Source organism: Anomaloglossus baeobatrachus, chromosome 1 (assembly GCF_048569485.1).
Source record: "Anomaloglossus baeobatrachus isolate aAnoBae1 chromosome 1, aAnoBae1.hap1, whole genome shotgun sequence".
NCBI classification, from domain to species: Eukaryota; Metazoa; Chordata; class Amphibia; order Anura; family Aromobatidae; genus Anomaloglossus; species Anomaloglossus baeobatrachus.
This window is the reverse complement of record NC_134353.1, coordinates 443,389,823-443,411,264: the sequence shown is the minus strand read 5'-3', so window position 1 is coordinate 443,411,264 and position 21,442 is coordinate 443,389,823.

The window sequence follows — 21,442 nt, the reverse complement described above, 5'->3', positions numbered from 1 at the left end:
AACAGCCACTTTTAGGATGCCACTAAGTTTACTCAGTGTTTGCTAGTATAATGGCTTAGTAACAATGAGTTTGAGTGTGCAATGCAGAGGTGCTGCAAATAGGTTTGCACCAGTGGGACACTAATGGAAGTCCAACAGCCACTTTTAGGATGCCACTAAGTTTACTCAGTGTTTGCTAGTATAATGGCTTAGTAACAATGAGTTTGAGTGTGCAATGCAGAGGTGCTGCACATAGGTTTGCACCAGTGGGACACTAATGGAAATCCAACAGCCACTTTTAGGATGCCACTAAGTTTACTCAGTGTTTGCTAGTATAATGGCTTAGTAACAATGAGTTTGAGTGTGCAATGCAGACGTGCTGCACATAGGTTTGCACCAGTGGGACACTAATGGATGTCCAACAGCCACTTTTAGGATGCCACTAAGTTTACTCAGTGTTTGCTAGTATAACGGCTTAGTAACAATGAGTTTGAGTGTGCAATGCAGAGGTGCTGCACATAGGTTTGCACCAGTGGGACATTAATGGAAGTCCAACAGCCACTTTTAGGATGCCACTAAGTTTCCTCAGTGTTTGCTAGTATAATGGCTTAGTAACAATGAGTTTGAGTGTGCAATGCAATGCTGCTGCAAATAGCTTTGCACCAGTGGGACACTATTGGAAGTCCAACAGCCACTTTTAAAATGCCACTAATTTACTCAGTGTTTGCTAGTATAATGGCTTAGTAACAATGAGTTTGAGTGTGCAATGCAGAGGTGCTGCACATAGGTTTGCACCAGTGGGACACTAATGGAAGTCCAACAGCCACTTTTAGGATGCCACTAAGTTTACTCAGGGTTTGCTAGTATAATGGCTTAGTAACAATGAGTTTGAGTGTGCAATGCAGTGGTGCTGCAAGTAGATTTGCACCAGTGGGATACTAATGGAAGTCCAACAGCCACTTTTAGGATGCCACTAAGTTTACTCAGTGTTTGCTAGTATAATGGCTTAGTAACAATGAGTTTGAGTGTGCAATGCAGAGGTGCTGCACATAGGTTTGCACCAGTGGGACACTAATGGAAGTCCTACAGCCACTTTTAGGATGCTACTAAGTTTACTCAGTGTTTGCTAGTATAATGGCTTAGTGACAATGAGTTTGAGTGTGCAATGCAGAGGTGCTGCATATAGGTTTGCACCAGTGGGACACTAATGGAAGTCCAACAGCCACTTTTAGGAAGCCACTAAGTTTCCTCAGTGTTTGCTAGTATAATGGCTTAGTAACAATGAGTTTGAGTGTGCAATGCAGAGGTGCTGCAAATAGGTTTGCACCAGTTGGGCACTAATGGAAGTCCAACAGCCACTTTTAGGATGCCACTAAGTTTACTCAGTATTTGCTAGTATAATGGCTTAGTAACAGTGAGTTTGAGTGTGCAATGCAGAGGTGCTGCTCATAGGTTTGCACCAGTGGGACACTAATGGAAGTCCAACAGCCACTTTTAGGATGCCACTAAGTTTACTCAGTGTTTGCTAGTATAATGGCTTAGTAACAATGAGTTTGAGTGTGCAATGCAGATGTGTTGCACATAGGATTGCACCAGTGGGACACTAATGGAAGTCCAACAGCCACTTTTAGGATGCCACTAAGTTTACTCAGTGTTTGCTAGTATAATGGCTTAGTAACAATGAGTTTGAGTGTGCAATGCAGTGGTGCTGCAAATAGCTTTGCACCAGTGGGACACTAATGGAAGTCCAACAGCCACTTTTAGGATGCCACTAAGTTTACTCAGTGTTTGCTAGTATAATGGCTTAGTAACAATGAGTTTGAGTGTGCAATGCAGAGGTGCTGCACATAGGTTTGCACCAGTGGGACACTAATGGAAGTCCAACAGCCACTTTTAGGATGCCACTAAGTTTACTCAGTGTTTGCTAGTATAATGGCTTAGTAACAATGAGTTTGAGTGTGCAATGCAGTGGTGCTGCAAATAGCTTTGCACCAAATGGACACTAATGGAAGTCCAACAGCCACTTTTAGGATGCCACTAAGTTTACTCAGTGTTTGCTAGTATAATGGATTAGTAACAATGAGTTTGAGTGTGCAATGCAGAGGTGCTGCACATAGGTTTGCACCAGTGAGACACTAATGGAAGTCCAACAGCCACTTTTAGGATGCCACTAAGTTTACTCAGTGTTTGCTAGTATAATGGCTTAGTAACAATGAGTTTGAGTGTGCAATGCAGAGGTGCTGCACATAGGTTTGCACCAGTGGGACACTAATGGAAGTCCAACAGCCACTTTTAGGATGCCACTAAGTTTACTCAGTGTTTGCTAGTATAATGGCTTAGCAACAATGAGTTTGAGTGTGCAATGCAGTGGTGCTGCAAATAGCTTTGCACCAGTGGGACACTAATGGAAGTCCAACAGCCACTTTTAGGATGCCACTAAGTTTACTCAGTGTTTGCTAGTATAATGGCTTAGTAACAATGAGTTTGAGTGTGCAATGCAGTGGTGCTGCAAATAGCTTTGCACCAGTGGGACACTAATGGAAGTCCAACAGCCACTTTTAGGATGCCACTAAGTTTACTCAGTGTTTGCTAGTATAATGGCTTAGTAACAATGAGTTTGAGTGTGCAATGCAGAGGTGCTGCACATAGGTTTGCACCAGTGGGACACTAATGGAAGTCCAACAGCCACTTTTAGGATGCCACTAAGTTTACTCAGTGTTTGCTAGTATAATGGCTTAGTAACAATGAGTTTGAGTGTGCAATGCAGAGGTGCTGCACATAGGTTTGCACCAGTGGGACACTAATGGAAGTCCAACAGCCACTTTTAGGATGCCACTAAGTTTACTCACTGTTTGCTAGTATAATGGCTTAGTAACAATGAGTTTGAGTGTGCAATGCAGAGGTGCTGCACATAGGTTGGCACCAGTGGGACACTAATGGAAGTCCAACAGCCACATTTAGGATGCCACTAAGTTTCCTCAGTGTTTGCTAGTATAATGGCTTAGTAACAATGAGTTTGAGTGTGCAATGCAGAGGTGCTGTACATAGGTTTGCACCAGTGGGACACTAATGGAAGTCCAACAGCCACTTTTAGAATGCCACTAAGTTTACTCAGTGTTTGCTAGTATAATGGCTTAGTAACAATGAGTTTGAGTGTGCAATGCAGAGGTGCTGCACATAGGTTTACATGAGTGGGACACTAATGGAAGTCCAACAGCCATTTTTAGGATGCCACTAAGTTTACTCAGTGTTTGCTAGTATAATGGCTTAGTAACAATGAGTTTGAGTGTGCAATGCAGAGGTGCTGCACATAGGTTTTCACCAGTGGGGCACTAATGGAAGTCCAACAGCCACTTTTAGGATGCCACTAAGTTTACTCAGTGTTTGCTAGTATAATGGCTTAGTAACAATGAGTTTGAGTGTGCAATGCAGAGGTGCTGCACATAGGTTTGCACCAGTGGGACACTAATGGAAGTCCAACAGCCACTTTTAGGATGCCACTAAGTTTACTTAGTGTTTGCTAGTATAATGGCTTAGTAACAATGAGTTTGAGTGTGCAATGCAGAGGTGCTGCACATAGGTTTGCACCAGTGGGACACTAATGGAAGTCCAACAACCACTTTTAGGATGCCACTAAGTTTACTCAGTGTTTGCTAGTATAATGGCTTAGTAAAAATAAGTTTGAGTGAGCAATGCAGTGGTGCTGCAAATAGCTTTGCACCAGTGGGACACTAATGGAAGTCCAACAGCCACTTTTAGGATGCCACTAAGTTTACTCAGTGTTTGCTAGTATAATGGCTTAGTAACAATGAGTTTGAGTGTGCAATGCAGAGGTGCTGCACATAGGTTTGCACCAGTGGGACACTAATGGAAGTCCAACAGCCACTTTTAGGATGCCACTAAGTTTACTCAGTGTTTGCTAGTATAATGGCTTAGTAACAATGAGTTTGAGTGTGCAATGCAGAGGTGCTGCACATAGGTTTGCACCAGTGGGACACTAATGGAAGTCCAACAGCCACTTTTAGGATGCCACTAAATTTACTCAGTGTTTGCTAGTATAATGGCTTAGTAACAATGAGTTTGAGTGTGCAATGCAGTGGTGCTGCAAATAGCTTTGCACCAGTGGGACACTAATGGAAGTCCAACAGCCACTTTTAGGATGCCAATAAGTTTACATAGTGTTTGCTAGTATAATGGCTTAGTAACAATGAGTTTGAGTGTGCAATGCAGAGGTGCTGCACATAGGATTGCACCAGTGGGACACTAATGGAAGTCCAACAGCCAATTTTAGGATGCCACTAAGTTTACTCAGTGTTTGCTAGTATAATGGCTTAGTAACAATGAGTTTGAGTGTGCAATGCTGAGGTGCTGCACATAGGTTTGCACCAGTGGGACACTAATGGAAGCCCAACAGCCACTTTTAGGATGCCACTAACATTCCTCAGTGTTTGCTAGTATAATGGCTTAGTAACAATGAGTTTGAGTGTGCAATGCAGTGGTGCTGCAAATAGCTTTGCACCAGTGGGACACTAATGGAAGTCCAACAGCCACTTTTAGGATGCCACTAAGTTTACTCAGTGTTTGCTAGTATAATGGCTTAGTAATAATGAGTTTGAGTGTGCAATGCAGAGGTGCTGCAAATAGCTTTGCACCAGAGGGACACTAATGGAAGTCCAACAGCCACTTTTAGAATGCCACTAAGTTTACTCAGTGTTTGCTAGTATAATGGCTTAGTAACAATGAGTTTGAGTGTGCAATGCAGAGGTGCTGCACATAGGTTTGCACCAGTGGGACACTAATGGAAGTCCAACAGCCACTTTTAGGATGCCACTAAGTTTACTCAGTGTTTGCTAGTATAATGGCTTAGTAACAATGAGTTTGAGTGTGCAATGCAGAGGTGCTGCACAAAGGTTTGCACCAGTGGGGCACTAATGGAAGTCCAACAGCCACTTTTAGGATGCCACTAAGTTTACTCAGTGTTTGCTAGTATAATGGCTTAGTAACAATGAGTTTGAGTGTGCAATGCAGAGGTGCTGCACATAGGTTTGCACCAGTGGGACACTAATGGAAGTCCAACAGCCACTTTTAGGATGCCACTAAGTTTACTTAGTGTTTGCTAGTATAATGGCTTAGTAACAATGAGTTTGAGTGTGCAATGCAGAGGTGCTGCACATAGGTTTGCACCAGTGGGACACTAATGGAAGTCCAACAACCACTTTTAGGATGCCACTAAGTTTACTCAGTGTTTGCTAGTATAATGGCTTAGTAAAAATAAGTTTGAGTGTGCAATGCAGTGGTGCTGCAAATAGCTTTGCACCAGTGGGACACTAATGGAAGTCCAACAGCCACTTTTAGGATGCCACTAAGTTTACTCAGTGTTTGCCAGTATAATGGCTTAGTAACAATGAGTTTGAGTGTGCAATGCTGAGGTGCTGCACCTAGGTTTGCACCAGTGGGACACTAATGGAAGTCCAACAGCCACTTTTAGGATGCCACTAAGTTTACTCAGTGTTTGCTAGTATAATGGCTTAGTAACAATGAGTTTGAGTGTGCAATGCATTGGTGCTGCAAATAGCTTTGCACCAGTGGGACACAAATGGAAGTCCAACAGCCACTTTTAGGATGCCACTAAGTTTCCTCAGTGTTTGCTAGTATAATGGCTTAGGAACAATGAGTTTGAGTGTGCAATGCAGAGGTGCTTCACATAGCTTTGCACCAGTGGGACACTAATGGAAGTTCAACAGCCACTTTTAGGATGCCACTAAGTTTACTCAGTGTTTGCTAGTATAATGGCTTAGTAACAATGAGTTTGAGTGTGCAATGCAGTGGTGCTGCAAATAGCTTTGCACCAGTGGGACACTAATGGAAGTCCAACAGCCACTTTTAGGATGCCACTAAGTTTACTCAGTGTTTGCTAGTATAATGGCTTAGTAACAATGAGTTTGAGTGTGCAATGCTGAGGTGCTGCACATAGGTTTGCACCAGTGGGACACTAATGGAAGCCCAACAGCCACTTTTAGGATGCCACTAACATTCCTCAGTGTTTGCTAGTATAATGGCTTAGTAACAATGAGTTTGAGTGTGCAATGCAGTGGTGCTGCAAATAGCTTTGCACCAGTGGGACACTAATGGAAGTCCAACAGCCACTTTTAGGATGCCACTAAGTTTACTCAGTGTTTGCTAGTATAATGGCTTAGTAATAATGAGTTTGAGTGTGCAATGCAGAGGTGCTGCAAATAGCTTTGCACCAGAGGGACACTAATGGAAGTCCAACAGCCACTTTTAGAATGCCACTAAGTTTACTCAGTGTTTGCTAGTATAATGGCTTAGTAACAATGAGTTTGAGTGTGCAATGCAGAGGTGCTGCACATAGGTTTGCACCAGTGGGACACTAATGGAAGTCCAACAGCCACTTTTAGGATGCCACTAAGTTTACTCAGTGTTTGCTAGTATAATGGCTTAGTAACAATGAGTTTGAGTGTGCAATGCAGAGGTGCTGCACAAAGGTTTGCACCAGTGGGGCACTAATGGAAGTCCAACAGCCACTTTTAGGATGCCACTAAGTTTACTCAGTGTTTGCTAGTATAATGGCTTAGTAACAATGAGTTTGAGTGTGCAATGCAGAGGTGCTGCACATAGGTTTGCACCAGTGGGACACTAATGGAAGTCCAACAGCCACTTTTAGGATGCCACTAAGTTTACTTAGTGTTTGCTAGTATAATGGCTTAGTAACAATGAGTTTGAGTGTGCAATGCAGAGGTGCTGCACATAGGTTTGCACCAGTGGGACACTAATGGAAGTCCAACAACCACTTTTAGGATGCCACTAAGTTTACTCAGTGTTTGCTAGTATAATGGCTTAGTAAAAATAAGTTTGAGTGTGCAATGCAGTGGTGCTGCAAATAGCTTTGCACCAGTGGGACACTAATGGAAGTCCAACAGCCACTTTTAGGATGCCACTAAGTTTACTCAGTGTTTGCCAGTATAATGGCTTAGTAACAATGAGTTTGAGTGTGCAATGCTGAGGTGCTGCACCTAGGTTTGCACCAGTGGGACACTAATGGAAGTCCAACAGCCACTTTTAGGATGCCACTAAGTTTACTCAGTGTTTGCTAGTATAATGGCTTAGTAACAATGAGTTTGAGTGTGCAATGCATTGGTGCTGCAAATAGCTTTGCACCAGTGGGACACAAATGGAAGTCCAACAGCCACTTTTAGGATGCCACTAAGTTTCCTCAGTGTTTGCTAGTATAATGGCTTAGGAACAATGAGTTTGAGTGTGCAATGCAGAGGTGCTTCACATAGCTTTGCACCAGTGGGACACTAATGGAAGTTCAACAGCCACTTTTAGGATGCCACTAAGTTTACTCAGTGTTTGCTAGTATAATGGCTTAGTAACAATGAGTTTGAGTGTGCAATGCAGTGGTGCTGCAAATAGCTTTGCACCAGTGGGACACTAATGGAAGTCCAACAGCCACTTTTAGGATGCCACTAAGTTTACTCAGTGTTTGCTAGTATAATGGCTTAGTAACAATGAGTTTGAGTGTGCAATGCAGAGGTGCTGCACATAGGTTTGCACCAGTGGGACACTAATGGAAGTCCAACAGCCACTTTTAGGATGCCACTAAGTTTACTCAGTGTTTGCTAGTATAATGGCTTAGTAACAATGAGTTTGAGTGTGCAATGCAGTGGTGCTGCAAATAGCTTTGCACCAGTGGGACACTAATGGAAGTCCAACAGCCACTTTTAGGATGCCACTAAGTTTACTCAGTGTTTGCTAGTATAATGGCTTAGTAACAATGAGTTTGAGTGTGCAATGCAGTGGTGCTGCAAATAGCTTTGCACCAGTGGGACACTAATGGAAGTCCAACAGCCACTTTTAGGATGCCACTAAGTTTACTCAGTGTTTGCTAGTATAATGGCTTAGTAACAATGAGTTTGAGTGTGCAATGCAGAGGTGCTGCACATAGGTTTACATGAGTGGGACACTAATGGAAGTCCAACAGCCATTTTTAGGATGCCACTAAGTTTACTCAGTGTTTGCTAGTATAATGGCTTAGTAACAATGAGTTTGAGTGTGCAATGCAGAGGTGCTGCACATAGGTTTTCACCAGTGGGGCACTAATGGAAGTCCAACAGCCACTTTTAGGATGCCACTAAGTTTACTCAGTGTTTGCTAGTATAATGGCTTAGTAACAATGAGTTTGAGTGTGCAATGCAGAGGTGCTGCACATAGGTTTGCACCAGTGGGACACTAATGGAAGTCCAACAGCCACTTTTAGGATGCCACTAAGTTTACTTAGTGTTTGCTAGTATAATGGCTTAGTAACAATGAGTTTGAGTGTGCAATGCAGAGGTGCTGCACATAGGTTTGCACCAGTGGGACACTAATGGAAGTCCAACAACCACTTTTAGGATGCCACTAAGTTTACTCAGTGTTTGCTAGTATAATGGCTTAGTAAAAATAAGTTTGAGTGAGCAATGCAGTGGTGCTGCAAATAGCTTTGCACCAGTGGGACACTAATGGAAGTCCAACAGCCACTTTTAGGATGCCACTAAGTTTACTCAGTGTTTGCTAGTATAATGGCTTAGTAACAATGAGTTTGAGTGTGCAATGCAGAGGTGCTGCACATAGGTTTGCACCAGTGGGACACTAATGGAAGTCCAACAGCCACTTTTAGGATGCCACTAAGTTTACTCAGTGTTTGCTAGTATAATGGCTTAGTAACAATGAGTTTGAGTGTGCAATGCAGAGGTGCTGCACATAGGTTTGCACCAGTGGGACACTAATGGAAGTCCAACAGCCACTTTTAGGATGCCACTAAATTTACTCAGTGTTTGCTAGTATAATGGCTTAGTAACAATGAGTTTGAGTGTGCAATGCAGTGGTGCTGCAAATAGCTTTGCACCAGTGGGACACTAATGGAAGTCCAACAGCCACTTTTAGGATGCCAATAAGTTTACATAGTGTTTGCTAGTATAATGGCTTAGTAACAATGAGTTTGAGTGTGCAATGCAGAGGTGCTGCACATAGGATTGCACCAGTGGGACACTAATGGAAGTCCAACAGCCAATTTTAGGATGCCACTAAGTTTACTCAGTGTTTGCTAGTATAATGGCTTAGTAACAATGAGTTTGAGTGTGCAATGCTGAGGTGCTGCACATAGGTTTGCACCAGTGGGACACTAATGGAAGCCCAACAGCCACTTTTAGGATGCCACTAACATTCCTCAGTGTTTGCTAGTATAATGGCTTAGTAACAATGAGTTTGAGTGTGCAATGCAGTGGTGCTGCAAATAGCTTTGCACCAGTGGGACACTAATGGAAGTCCAACAGCCACTTTTAGGATGCCACTAAGTTTACTCAGTGTTTGCTAGTATAATGGCTTAGTAATAATGAGTTTGAGTGTGCAATGCAGAGGTGCTGCAAATAGCTTTGCACCAGAGGGACACTAATGGAAGTTCAACAGCCACTTTTAGGATGCCACTAAGTTTACTCAGTGTTTGCTAGTATAATGGCTTAGTAACAATGAGTTTGAGTGTGCAATGCAGAGGTGCTGTACATAGGTTTGCACCAGTGGGACACTAATGGAAGTCCAACAGCCACTTTTAGAATGCCACTAAGTTTACTCAGTGTTTGCTAGTATAATGGCTTAGTAACAATGAGTTTGAGTGTGCAATGCAGAGGTGCTGCACATAGGTTTGCACCAGTGGGACACTAATGGAAGTCCAACAGCCACTTTTAGGATGCCACTAAGTTTACTCAGTGTTTGCTAGTATAATGGCTTAGTAACAATGAGTTTGAGTGTGCAATGCAGAGGTGCTGCACAAAGGTTTGCACCAGTGGGGCACTAATGGAAGTCCAACAGCCACTTTTAGGATGCCACTAAGTTTACTCAGTGTTTGCTAGTATAATGGCTTAGTAACAATGAGTTTGAGTGTGCAATGCAGAGGTGCTGCACATAGGTTTGCACCAGTGGGACACTAATGGAAGTCCAACAGCCACTTTTAGGATGCCACTAAGTTTACTTAGTGTTTGCTAGTATAATGGCTTAGTAACAATGAGTTTGAGTGTGCAATGCAGAGGTGCTGCACATAGGTTTGCACCAGTGGGACACTAATGGAAGTCCAACAACCACTTTTAGGATGCCACTAAGTTTACTCAGTGTTTGCTAGTATAATGGCTTAGTAAAAATAAGTTTGAGTGTGCAATGCAGTGGTGCTGCAAATAGCTTTGCACCAGTGGGACACTAATGGAAGTCCAACAGCCACTTTTAGGATGCCACTAAGTTTACTCAGTGTTTGCCAGTATAATGGCTTAGTAACAATGAGTTTGAGTGTGCAATGCTGAGGTGCTGCACCTAGGTTTGCACCAGTGGGACACTAATGGAAGTCCAACAGCCACTTTTAGGATGCCACTAAGTTTACTCAGTGTTTGCTAGTATAATGGCTTAGTAACAATGAGTTTGAGTGTGCAATGCATTGGTGCTGCAAATAGCTTTGCACCAGTGGGACACAAATGGAAGTCCAACAGCCACTTTTAGGATGCCACTAAGTTTCCTCAGTGTTTGCTAGTATAATGGCTTAGGAACAATGAGTTTGAGTGTGCAATGCAGAGGTGCTTCACATAGCTTTGCACCAGTGGGACACTAATGGAAGTTCAACAGCCACTTTTAGGATGCCACTAAGTTTACTCAGTGTTTGCTAGTATAATGGCTTAGTAACAATGAGTTTGAGTGTGCAATGCAGTGGTGCTGCAAATAGCTTTGCACCAGTGGGACACTAATGGAAGTCCAACAGCCACTTTTAGGATGCCACTAAGTTTACTCAGTGTTTGCTAGTATAATGGCTTAGTAACAATGAGTTTGAGTGTGCAATGCAGAGGTGCTGCACATAGGTTTGCACCAGTGGGACACTAATGGAAGTCCAACAGCCACTTTTAGGATGCCACTAAGTTTACTCAGTGTTTGCTAGTATAATGGCTTAGTAACAATGAGTTTGAGTGTGCAATGCAGTGGTGCTGCAAATAGCTTTGCACCAGTGGGACACTAATGGAAGTCCAACAGCCACTTTTAGGATGCCACTAAGTTTACTCAGTGTTTGCTAGTATAATGGCTTAGTAACAATGAGTTTGAGTGTGCAATGCAGTGGTGCTGCAAATAGCTTTGCACCAGTGGGACACTAATGGAAGTCCAACAGCCACTTTTAGGATGCCACTAAGTTTACTCAGTGTTTGCTAGTATAATGGCTTAGTAACAATGAGTTTGAGTGTGCAATGCAGAGGTGCTGCACATAGGTTTGCACCAGTGGGACACTAATGGAAGTCCAACAGCCACTTTTAGGATGCCACTAAGTTTACTCAGTGTTTGCTAGTATAATGGCTTAGTAACAATGAGTTTGAGTGTGCAATGCAGAGGTGCTGCACATAGGTTTGCACCAGTGGGACACTAATGGAAGTCCAACAGCCACTTTTAGGATGCCACTAATTTTACTCAGTGTTTGCTAGTATAATGGCTTAGTAACAATGAGTTTGAGTGTGCAATGCAGAGGTGCTGCACATAGGTTGGCACCAGTGGGACACTAATGGAAGTCCAACAGCCACTTTTAGGATGCCACTAAGTTTCCTCAGTGTTTGCTAGTGTAATGGCTTAGTAACAATGAGTTTGAGTGTGCAATGCAGTGGTGCTGCAAAAAGCTTTGCACCAGTGGGACACTAATGGAAGTCCAACAGCCACTTTTAGGATGCCACTAAGTTTACTCAGTGTTTGCTAGTATAATGGTTAGTAATAATGAGTTTGAGTGTGCAATGCAGTGGTGCTGCAAATAGCTTTGCACCAGTGGGACACTAATGGAAGTCCAACAGCCACTTTTAGGATGCCACTAAGTTTACTCAGTGTTTGCTAGTATAAGGGCTTAGTAACAATGAGTTTGAGTGTGCAATGCAGAGGTGCTGCACATAGGTTTGCACCAGTGGGACACTAATGGAAGTCCAACAGCCACTTTTAGGATGCCACTAAATTTACTCAGTGTTTGCTAGTATAATGGCTTAGTAACAATGAGTTTGAGTGTGCAATGCAGTGGTGCTGCAAATAGCTTTGCACCAGTGGGACACTAATGGAAGTCCAACAGCCACTTTTAGGATGCCAATAAGTTTACTCAGTGTTTGCTAGTATAATGGCTTAGTAACAATGAGTTTGAGTGTGCAATGCAGAGGTGCTGCACATAGGATTGCACCAGTGGGACACTAATGGAAGTCCAACAGCCACTTTTAGGATGCCACTAAGTTTACTCAGTGTTTGCTAGTATAATGGCTTAGTAACAATGAGTTTGAGTGTGCAATGCTGAGGTGCTGCACATAGGTTTGCACCAGTGGGACACTAATGGAAGCCCAACAGCCACTTTTAGGATGCCACTAACATTCCTCAGTGTTTGCTAGTATAATGGCTTAGTAACAATGAGTTTGAGTGTGCAATGCAGTGGTGCTGCAAATAGCTTTTCACCAGTGGGACACTAATGGAAGTCCAACAGCCACTTTTAGGATGCCACTAAGTTTACTCAGTGTTTGCTAGTATAATGGCTTAGTAATAATGAGTTTGAGTGTGCAATGCAGAGGTGCTGCAAATAGCTTTGCACCAGAGGGACACTAATGGAAGTTCAACAGCCACTTTTAGGATGCCACTAAGTTTACTCAGTGTTTGCTAGTATAATGGCTTAGTAACAATGAGTTTGAGTGTGCAATGCAGAGGTGCTGCACATAGGTTTGCACCAGTGGGACACTAATGGAAGTCCAACAGCCACTTTTAGGATGCCACTAAGTTTACTCAGTGTTTGCTAGTATAATGGCTTAGTAACAATGAGTTTGAGTGTGCAATGCAGAGGTGCTGTACATAGGTTTGCACCAGTGGGACACTAATGGAAGTCCAGCAGCCACTTTTAGAATGCCACTAAGTTTACTCAGTGTTTGCTAGTATAATGGCTTAGTAACAATGAGTTTGAGTGTGCAATGCAGAGGTGCTGCACATAGGTTTACATGAGTGGGACACTAATGGAAGTCCAACAGCCACTTTTAGGATGCCACTAAGTTTACTCAGTGTTTGCTAGTATAATGGCTTAGTAACAATGAGTTTGAGTGTGCAATGCAGAGGTGCTGCACAAAGGTTTGCACCAGTGGGGCACTAATGGAAGTCCAACAGCCACTTTTAGGATGCCACTAAGTTTACTCAGTGTTTGCTAGTATAATGGCTTAGTAACAATGAGTTTGAGTGTGCAATGCAGAGGTGCTGCACATAGGTTTGCACCAGTGGGACACTAATGGAAGTCCAACAGCCACTTTTAGGATGCCACTAAGTTTACTTAGTGTTTGCTAGTATAATGGCTTAGTAACAATGAGTTTGAGTGTGCAATGCAGAGGTGCTGCACATAGGTTTGCACCAGTGGGACACTAATGGAAGTCCAACAACCACTTTTAGGATGCCACTAAGTTTACTCAGTGTTTGCTAGTATAATGGCTTAGTAAAAATAAGTTTGAGTGTGCAATGCATTGGTGCTGCAAATAGCTTTGCACCAGTGGGACACAAATGGAAGTCCAACAGCCACTTTTAGGATGCCACTAAGTTTCCTCAGTGTTTGCTAGTATAATGGCTTAGGAACAATGAGTTTGAGTGTGCAATGCAGAGGTGCTTCACATAGCTTTGCACCAGTGGGACACTAATGGAAGTTCAACAGCCACTTTTAGGATGCCACTAAGTTTACTCAGTGTTTGCTAGTATAATGGCTTAGTAACAATGAGTTTGAGTGTGCAATGCAGAGGTGCTGCACATAGGTTTGCACCAGTGGGACACTAATGGAAGTCCAACAGCCACTTTTAGGATGCCACTAAGTTTACTCAGTGTTTGCTAGTATAATGGCTTAGTAACAATGAGTTTGAGTGAGCAATGCAGAGGTGCTGCACAAAGGTTTGCACCAGTGGGACACTAATGGAAGTCCAACAGCCACTTTTAGGATGCCACTAAGTTTACTCAGTGTTTGCTAGTATAATGGCTTAGTAACAATGAGTTTGAGTGTGCAATGCAGTGATGCTGCAAATAGCTTTGCACCAGTGGGACACTAATGGAAGTCCAACAGCCACTTTTAGGATGCCACTAACTTTACTCAGTGTTTGCTAGTATAATGGCTTAGTAGCAATGAGTTTGAGTGTGCAATGCAGAGGTGCTGCACATAGGTTTGCACCAGTGGGACACTAATGGAAGTCCAACAGCCACTTTTAGGATGCCACTAAGTTTACTCAGTGTTTGCTAGTATAATGGCTTAGTAACAATGAGTTTGAGTGTGCAATGCAGAGGTGCTGCACATGGGTTTGCACCAGTGGCACACTAATGGAAGTCCAACAGCCACTTTTAGGATGCCACTAAGTTTACTCAGTGTTTGCTATTATAATGGCTTAGTAACAATGAGTTTGAGTATGCAATGCAGAGGTGCTACACATAGGTTTGCACCAGTGGGACACTAATGGAAGTCCAACAGCCACTTTTAGGATGCCACTAAGTTTCCTCAGTGTTTGCTAGTATAATGGCTTAGTAACAATGAGTTTGAGTGTGCAATGCAGAGGTGCTGCACATAGGTTTGCACCAGTGGGACACTAATAGAAGTCCAACAGCCACTTTTAGGATGCCACTAAGTTTACTCAGTGTTTGCTAGCATAATGGCTTAGTAACAATGAGTTTGAGTGTGCAATGCAGAGGTGCTGCACATAGGTTTGCACCAGTGGGACACTAATGGAAGTCCAACAGCCACTTTTAGGATGCCACTAAGTTTACTTAGTGTTTGCTAGTATAATGGCTTAGTAACAATGAGTTTGAGTGTGCAATGCAGAGGTGCTGCACATAGGTTTGCACCAGTGGGACACTAATGGAAGTCCAACAACCACTTTTAGGATGCCACTAAGTTTACTCAGTGTTTGCTAGTATAATGGCTTAGTAAAAATAAGTTTGAGTGTGCAATGCAGTGGTGCTGCAAATAGCTTTGCACCAGTGGGACACTAATGGAAGTCCAACAGCCACTTTTAGGATGCCACTAAGTTTACTCAGTGTTTGCTAGTATAATGGCTTAGTAACAATGAGTTTGAGTGTGCAATGCTGAGGTGCTGCACATAGGTTTGCACCAGTGGGACACTAATGGAAGTCCAACAGCCACTTTTAGGATGCCACTAAGTTTACTCAGTGTTTGCTAGTATAATGGCTTAGTAACAATGAGTTTGAGTGTGCAATGCATTGGTGCTGCAAATAGCTTTACACCAGTGGGACACTAATGGAAGTCAAACAGCCACTTTTAGGATGCCACTAAGTTTACTCAGTGTTTGCTAGTATAATGGCTTAGTAACAATGAGTTTGAGTGTGCAATGCAGAGGTGCTGCACATAGGTTTGCACCAGTGGGACACTAATGGAAGTCCAACAGCTTCTTTTAGGATGCCACTAAGTTTACTCAGTGTTTGCTACTATAATGGCTTAGTAACAATGAGTTTGAGTGTGCAATGCAGAGGTGCTGCACATAGGTTTGCACCAGTGGGACACTAATGGAAGTCCAACAGCCACTTTTAGGATGCCACTAAGTTTACTCAGTGTTTGCTAGTATAATGGCTTAGTAACAATGAGTTTGAGTGTGCAATGCAGTGGTGCTGCAAATAGCTTTGCACCAGTGGGACATTAATGGAAGTCCAACAGCCACTTTTAGGATGCCACTAAGTTTACTCAGTGTTTGCTAGTATAATGGCTTAGTAACAATGAGTTTGAGTGTGCAATGGAGAGGTGCTGCACATAGGTTTGCACCAGTGGGACACTAATGGAAGTCCAACAGCCACTTTTAGGATGCCACTAAGTTTACTCAGTGTTTGCTAGTATAATGGCTTAGTAACATGAGTTTGAGTGTGCAATGCAGAGGTGCTGCACATAGCTTTGCACCAGTGGGACACTAATGGAAGTCTAACAGCCACTTTTAGGATGCCACTAAGTTTACTCAGTGTTTGCTAGTATAATGGCTTAGTAACAATGAGTTTGAGTGTGCAATGCAGTGGTGCTGCAAATAGCTTTGCACCAGTGGGACACTAATGGAAGTCCAACAGCCACTTTTAGGATGCCACTAAGTTTACTCAGTGTTTGCTAGTATAATGGCTTAGTAACAATGAGTTTGAGTGTGCAATGCAGAGGTGCTACACATAGGTTTGCACCAGTGGGACACTAATGGAAGTCCAACAGCCACTTTTAGGATGCCACTAAGTTTCTTCAGTGTTTGCTAATATAATGGCTTAGTAACAATGAGTTTGAGTGTGCAATGCAGTGGTGCTGCAAATAGCTTTGCACGAGTGGGACACTAATGGAAGTCCAACAGCCACGTTTAGGATGCCACTAAGTTTACTCAGTGTTTGCTAGTATAATGGTTAAGTAACAATGAGTTTGAGTGTGCAATGCAGAGGTGCTGCACATAGGTTTGCACCAGTGGGACACTAATGGAAGTCCAACAGCCACTTTTAGGATGCCACTAAGTGTACTCAGTGTTTGCTAGTATAATGGCTTAGTAACAATGAGTTTGAGTGTGCAATGCAGAGGTGCTGCACATAGGTTTGCACCAGTGGATCACTAATGGAAGTCCAACAGCTTCTTTTAGGATGCCACTAAGTTTCCTCAGTGTTTGCTAGTATAATGGCTTAGTAACAATGAGTTTGAGTGTGCAATGCAGAGGTGCTGCACATAGGTTTGCACCAATGGGACACTAATGGAAGTCCAACAGCCACTTTTAGGATGCCACTAAGTTTACTCAGTGTTTGCTAGTATAATGGCTTAGTAACAATGAGTTTGAGTGAGCAATGCAGAGGTGCTGCACAAAGGTTTGCACCAGTGGGACACTAATGGAAGTCCAACAGCCACTTTTAGGATGCCACTAAGTTTACTCAGTGTTTGCTAGTATAATGGCTTAGTAACAATGAGTTTGAGTGTGCAATGCAGTGATGCTGCAAATAGCTTTGTACCAGTGGGACACTAATGGAAGTCCAACAGCCACTTTTAGGATGCCAATAACTTTACTCAGTGTTTGCTAGTATAATGGCTTAGTAGCAATGAGTTTGAGTGTGCAATGCAGAGGTGCTGCACATAGGTTTGCACCAGTGGGACACTAATGGAAGTCCAACAGCCACTTTTAGGATGCCACTAAGTTTACTCAGTGTTTACTAGTATAATGGCTTAGTAACAATGAGTTTGAGTGTGCAATGCAGAGGTGCTGCACATAGGTTTGCACCAGTGGGACACTAATGGAAGTCCAACAGCCACTTTTAGGATGCCACTAAGTTTACTCAGTGTTTGCTAGTATAATGGCTTAGTAACAATGAGTTTGAGTATGCAATGCAGAGGTGCTACACATAGGTTTGCACCAGTGGGACACTAATGGAAGTCTAACAGCCACTTTTAGGATGCCACTAAGTTTCCTCAGTGTTTGCTAGTATAATGGCTTAGTAACAATGAGTTTGAGTGTGCAATGCAGAGGTGCTGCACATAGGTTTGCACCAGTGGGACACTAATAGAAGTCCAACAGCCACTTTTAGGATGCCACTAAGCTTACTCAGTGTTTGCTAGCATAATGGCTTAGTAACAATGAGTTTGAGTGTGCAATGCAGAGGTGCTGCACATAGGTTTGCACCAGTGGGACACTAATGGAAGTCCAACAGCCACTTTTAGGATGCCACTAAGTTTACTTAGTGTTTGCTAGTATAATGGCTTAGTAACAATGAGTTGGAGTGTGCAATGCAGAGGTGCTGCACATAGGTTTGCACCAGTGGGACACTAATGGAAGTCCAACAACCACTTTTAGGATGCCACTAAGTTTACTCAGTGTTTGCTAGTATAATGGCTTAGTAAAAATAAGTTAGAGTGTGCAATGCAGTGGTGCTGCAAATAGCTTTGCACCAGTGGGACACTAATGGAAGTCCAACAGCCACTTTTAGGATGCCACTAAGTTTACTCAGTGTTTGCTAGTATAATGGCTTAGTAACAATGAGTTTGAGTGAGCAATGCAGAGGTGCTGCACAAAGGTTTGCACCAGTGGGACACTAATGGAAGTCCAACAGCCACTTTTAGGATGCCACTAAGTTTACTCAGTGTTTGCTAGTATAATGGCTTAGTAACAATGAGTTTGAGTGTGCAATGCAGTGATGCTGCAAATAGCTTTGCACCAGTGGGACACTAATGGAAGTCCAACAGCCACTTTTAGGATGCCACTAACTTTACTCACTGTTTGCTAGTATAATGGCTTAGTAGCAATGAGTTTGAGTGTGCAATGCAGAGGTGCTGCACATAGGTTTGCACCAGTGGGACACTAATGGAAGTCCAACAGCCACTTTTAGGATGCCACTAAGTTTACTCAGTGTTTGCTAGTATAATGGCTTAGTAACAATGAGTTTGAGTGTGCAATGCAGAGGTGCTGCACATAGGTTTGCACCAGTGGGACACTAATGGAAGTCCAACAACCACTTTTAGGATGCCACTAAGTTTACTCAGTGTTTGCTAGTATAATGGCTTAGTAAAAATAAGTTTGAGTGTGCAATGCAGTGGTGCTGCAAAGAGCTTTGCACCAGTGGGACACTAATGGAAGTCCAACAGCCACTTTTAGGATGCCACTAAGTTTACTCAGTGTTTGCTAGTATAATGGCTTAGTAACAATGAGTTTGAGTGAGCAATGCAGAGGTGCTGCACAAAGGTTTGCACCAGTGGGACACTAATGGAAGTCCAACAGCCACTTTTAGGATGCCACTAAGTTTACTCAGTGTTTGCTAGTATAATGGCTTAGTAACATGAGTTTGAGTGTGCAATGCAGAGGTGCTGCACATAGCTTTGCACCAGTGGGACACTAATGGAAGTCTAACAGCCACTTTTAGGATGCCACTAAGTTTACTCAGTGTTTCCTAGTATAATGGCTTAGTAACAATGAGTTTGAGTGTGCAATGCAGTGGTGCTGCAAATAGCTTTGCACCAGTGGGACACTAATGGAAGTCCAACAGCCACTTTTAGGATGCCACTAAGTTTACTCAGTGTTTGCTAGTATAATGGCTTAGTAACAATGAGTTTGAGTGTGCAATGCAGAGGTGCTGCACATAGGTTTGCACCAGTGGGACACTAATGGAAGTTCAACAGCCAATTTTAGGATGCCACTAAGTTTACTCAGTGTTTGCTAGTATAATGGCTTAGTAACAATGAGTTTGAGTGTGCAATGCAGAGGTGCTGCACATGGGTTTGCACCAGTGGGACACTAATGGAAGTCCAACAGCCACTTTTAGGATGCCACTAAGTTTACTCAGTGTTTGCTAGTATAATGGCTTAGTAACAATGAGTTTGAGTGTGCAATGCAGAGGTGCTACACATAGGTTTGCACCAGTGGGACACTAATGGAAGTCCAACAGCCACTTTTAGGATGCCACTAAGTTTCCTCAGTGTTTGCTAATATAATGGCTTAGTAACAATGAGTTTGAGTGTGCAATGCAGTGGTGCTGCAAATAGCTTTGCACGAGTGGGACACTAATGGAAGTCCAACAGCCACTTTTAGGATGCCACTAAGTTTACTCAGTGTTTGCTAGTATAATGGTTAAGTAACAATGAGTTTGAGTGTGCAATGCAGAGGTGCTGCACATAGGTTTGCACCAGTGGGACACTAATGGAAGTCCAACAGCCACTTTTAGGATGCCACTAAGTGTACTCAGTGTTTGCTAGTATAATGGCTTAGTAACAATGAGTTTGAGTGTGCAATGCAGAGGTGCTGCACATAGGTTTGCACCAGTGGATCACTAATGGAAGTCCAACAGCTTCTTTTAGGATGCCACTAAGTTTCCTCAGTGTTTGCTAGTATAATGGCTTAGTAACAATGAGTTTGAGTGTGCAATGCAGAGGTGCTGCACATAGGTTTGCACCAATGGGACACTAATGGAAGTCCAACAGCCACTTTTAGGATGCCACTAAGTTTACTCAGTGTTTGCTAGTATAATGGCTTAGTAACAATGAGTTTGAGTGAGCAATGCAGAGGTGCTGCACAAAGGTTTGCACCAGTGGGACACTAATGGAAGTCTAACAGCCACTTTTAGGATGCCACTAAGTTTCCTCAGTGTTTGCTAGTATAATGGCTTAGTAACAATGAGTTTGAGTGTGCAATGCAGAGGTGCTGCACATAGGTTTGCACCAGTGGGACACTAATAGAAGTCCAACAGCCACTTTTAGGATGCCACTAAGTTTACTCAGTGTTTGCTAGCATAATGGCTTAGTAACAATGAGTTTGAGTGTGCAATGCAGAGGTGCTGCACATAGGTTTGCACCAGTGGGACACTAATGGAAGTCCAACAGCCACTTTTAGGATGCCACTAAGTTTACTTAGTGTTTGCTAGTATAATGGCTTAGTAACAATGAGTTGGAGCGTGCAATGCAGAGGTGCTGCACATAGGTTTGCACCAGTGGGACACTAATGGAAGTCCAACAACCACTTTTAGGATGCCACTAAGTTTACTCAGTGTTTGCTAGTATAATGGCTTAGTAAAAATAAGTTAGAGTGTGCAATGCAGTGGTGCTGCAAATAGCTTTGCACCAGTGGGACACTAATGGAAGTCCAACAGCCACTTTTAGGATGCCACTAAGTTTACTCAGTGTTTGCTAGTATAATGGCTTAGTAACAATGAGTTTGAGTGAGCAATGCAGAGGTGCTGCACAAAGGTTTGCACCAGTGGGAGACTAATGGAAGTCCAACAGCCACTTTTAGGATGCCACTAAGTTTACTCAGTGTTTGCTAGTATAATGGCTTAGTAACAATGAGTTTGAGTGTGCAATGCAGTGATGCTGCAAATAGCTTTGCACCAGTGGGACACTAATGGAAGTCCAACAGCCACTTTTAGGATGCCACTAACTTTACTCACTGTTTGCTAGTATAATGGCTTAGTAGCAATGAGTTTGAGTGTGCAATGCAGAGGTGCTGCACATAGGTTTGCACCAGTGGGACACTAATGGAAGTCCAACAGCCACTTTTAGGATGCCACTAAGTTTACTCAGTGTTTGCTAGTATAATGGCTTAGTAACAATGAGTTTGAGTGTGCAATGCAGAGGTGCTGCACATAGGTTTGCACCAGTGGGACACTAATGGAAGTCCAACAACCACTTTTAGGATGCCACTAAGTTTACTCAGTGTTTGCTAGTATAATGGCTTAGTAAAAATAAGTTTGAGTGTGCAATGCAGTGGTGCTGCAAATAGCTTTGCACCAGTGGGACACTAATGGAAGTCCAACAGCCACTTTTAGGATGCCACTAAGTTTACTCAGTGTTTGCTAGTATAATGGCTTAGTAACAATGAGTTTGAGTGAGCAATGCAGAGGTGCTGCACAAAGGTTTGCACCAGTGGGACACTAATGGAAGTCCAACAGCCACTTTTAGGATGCCACTAAGTTTACT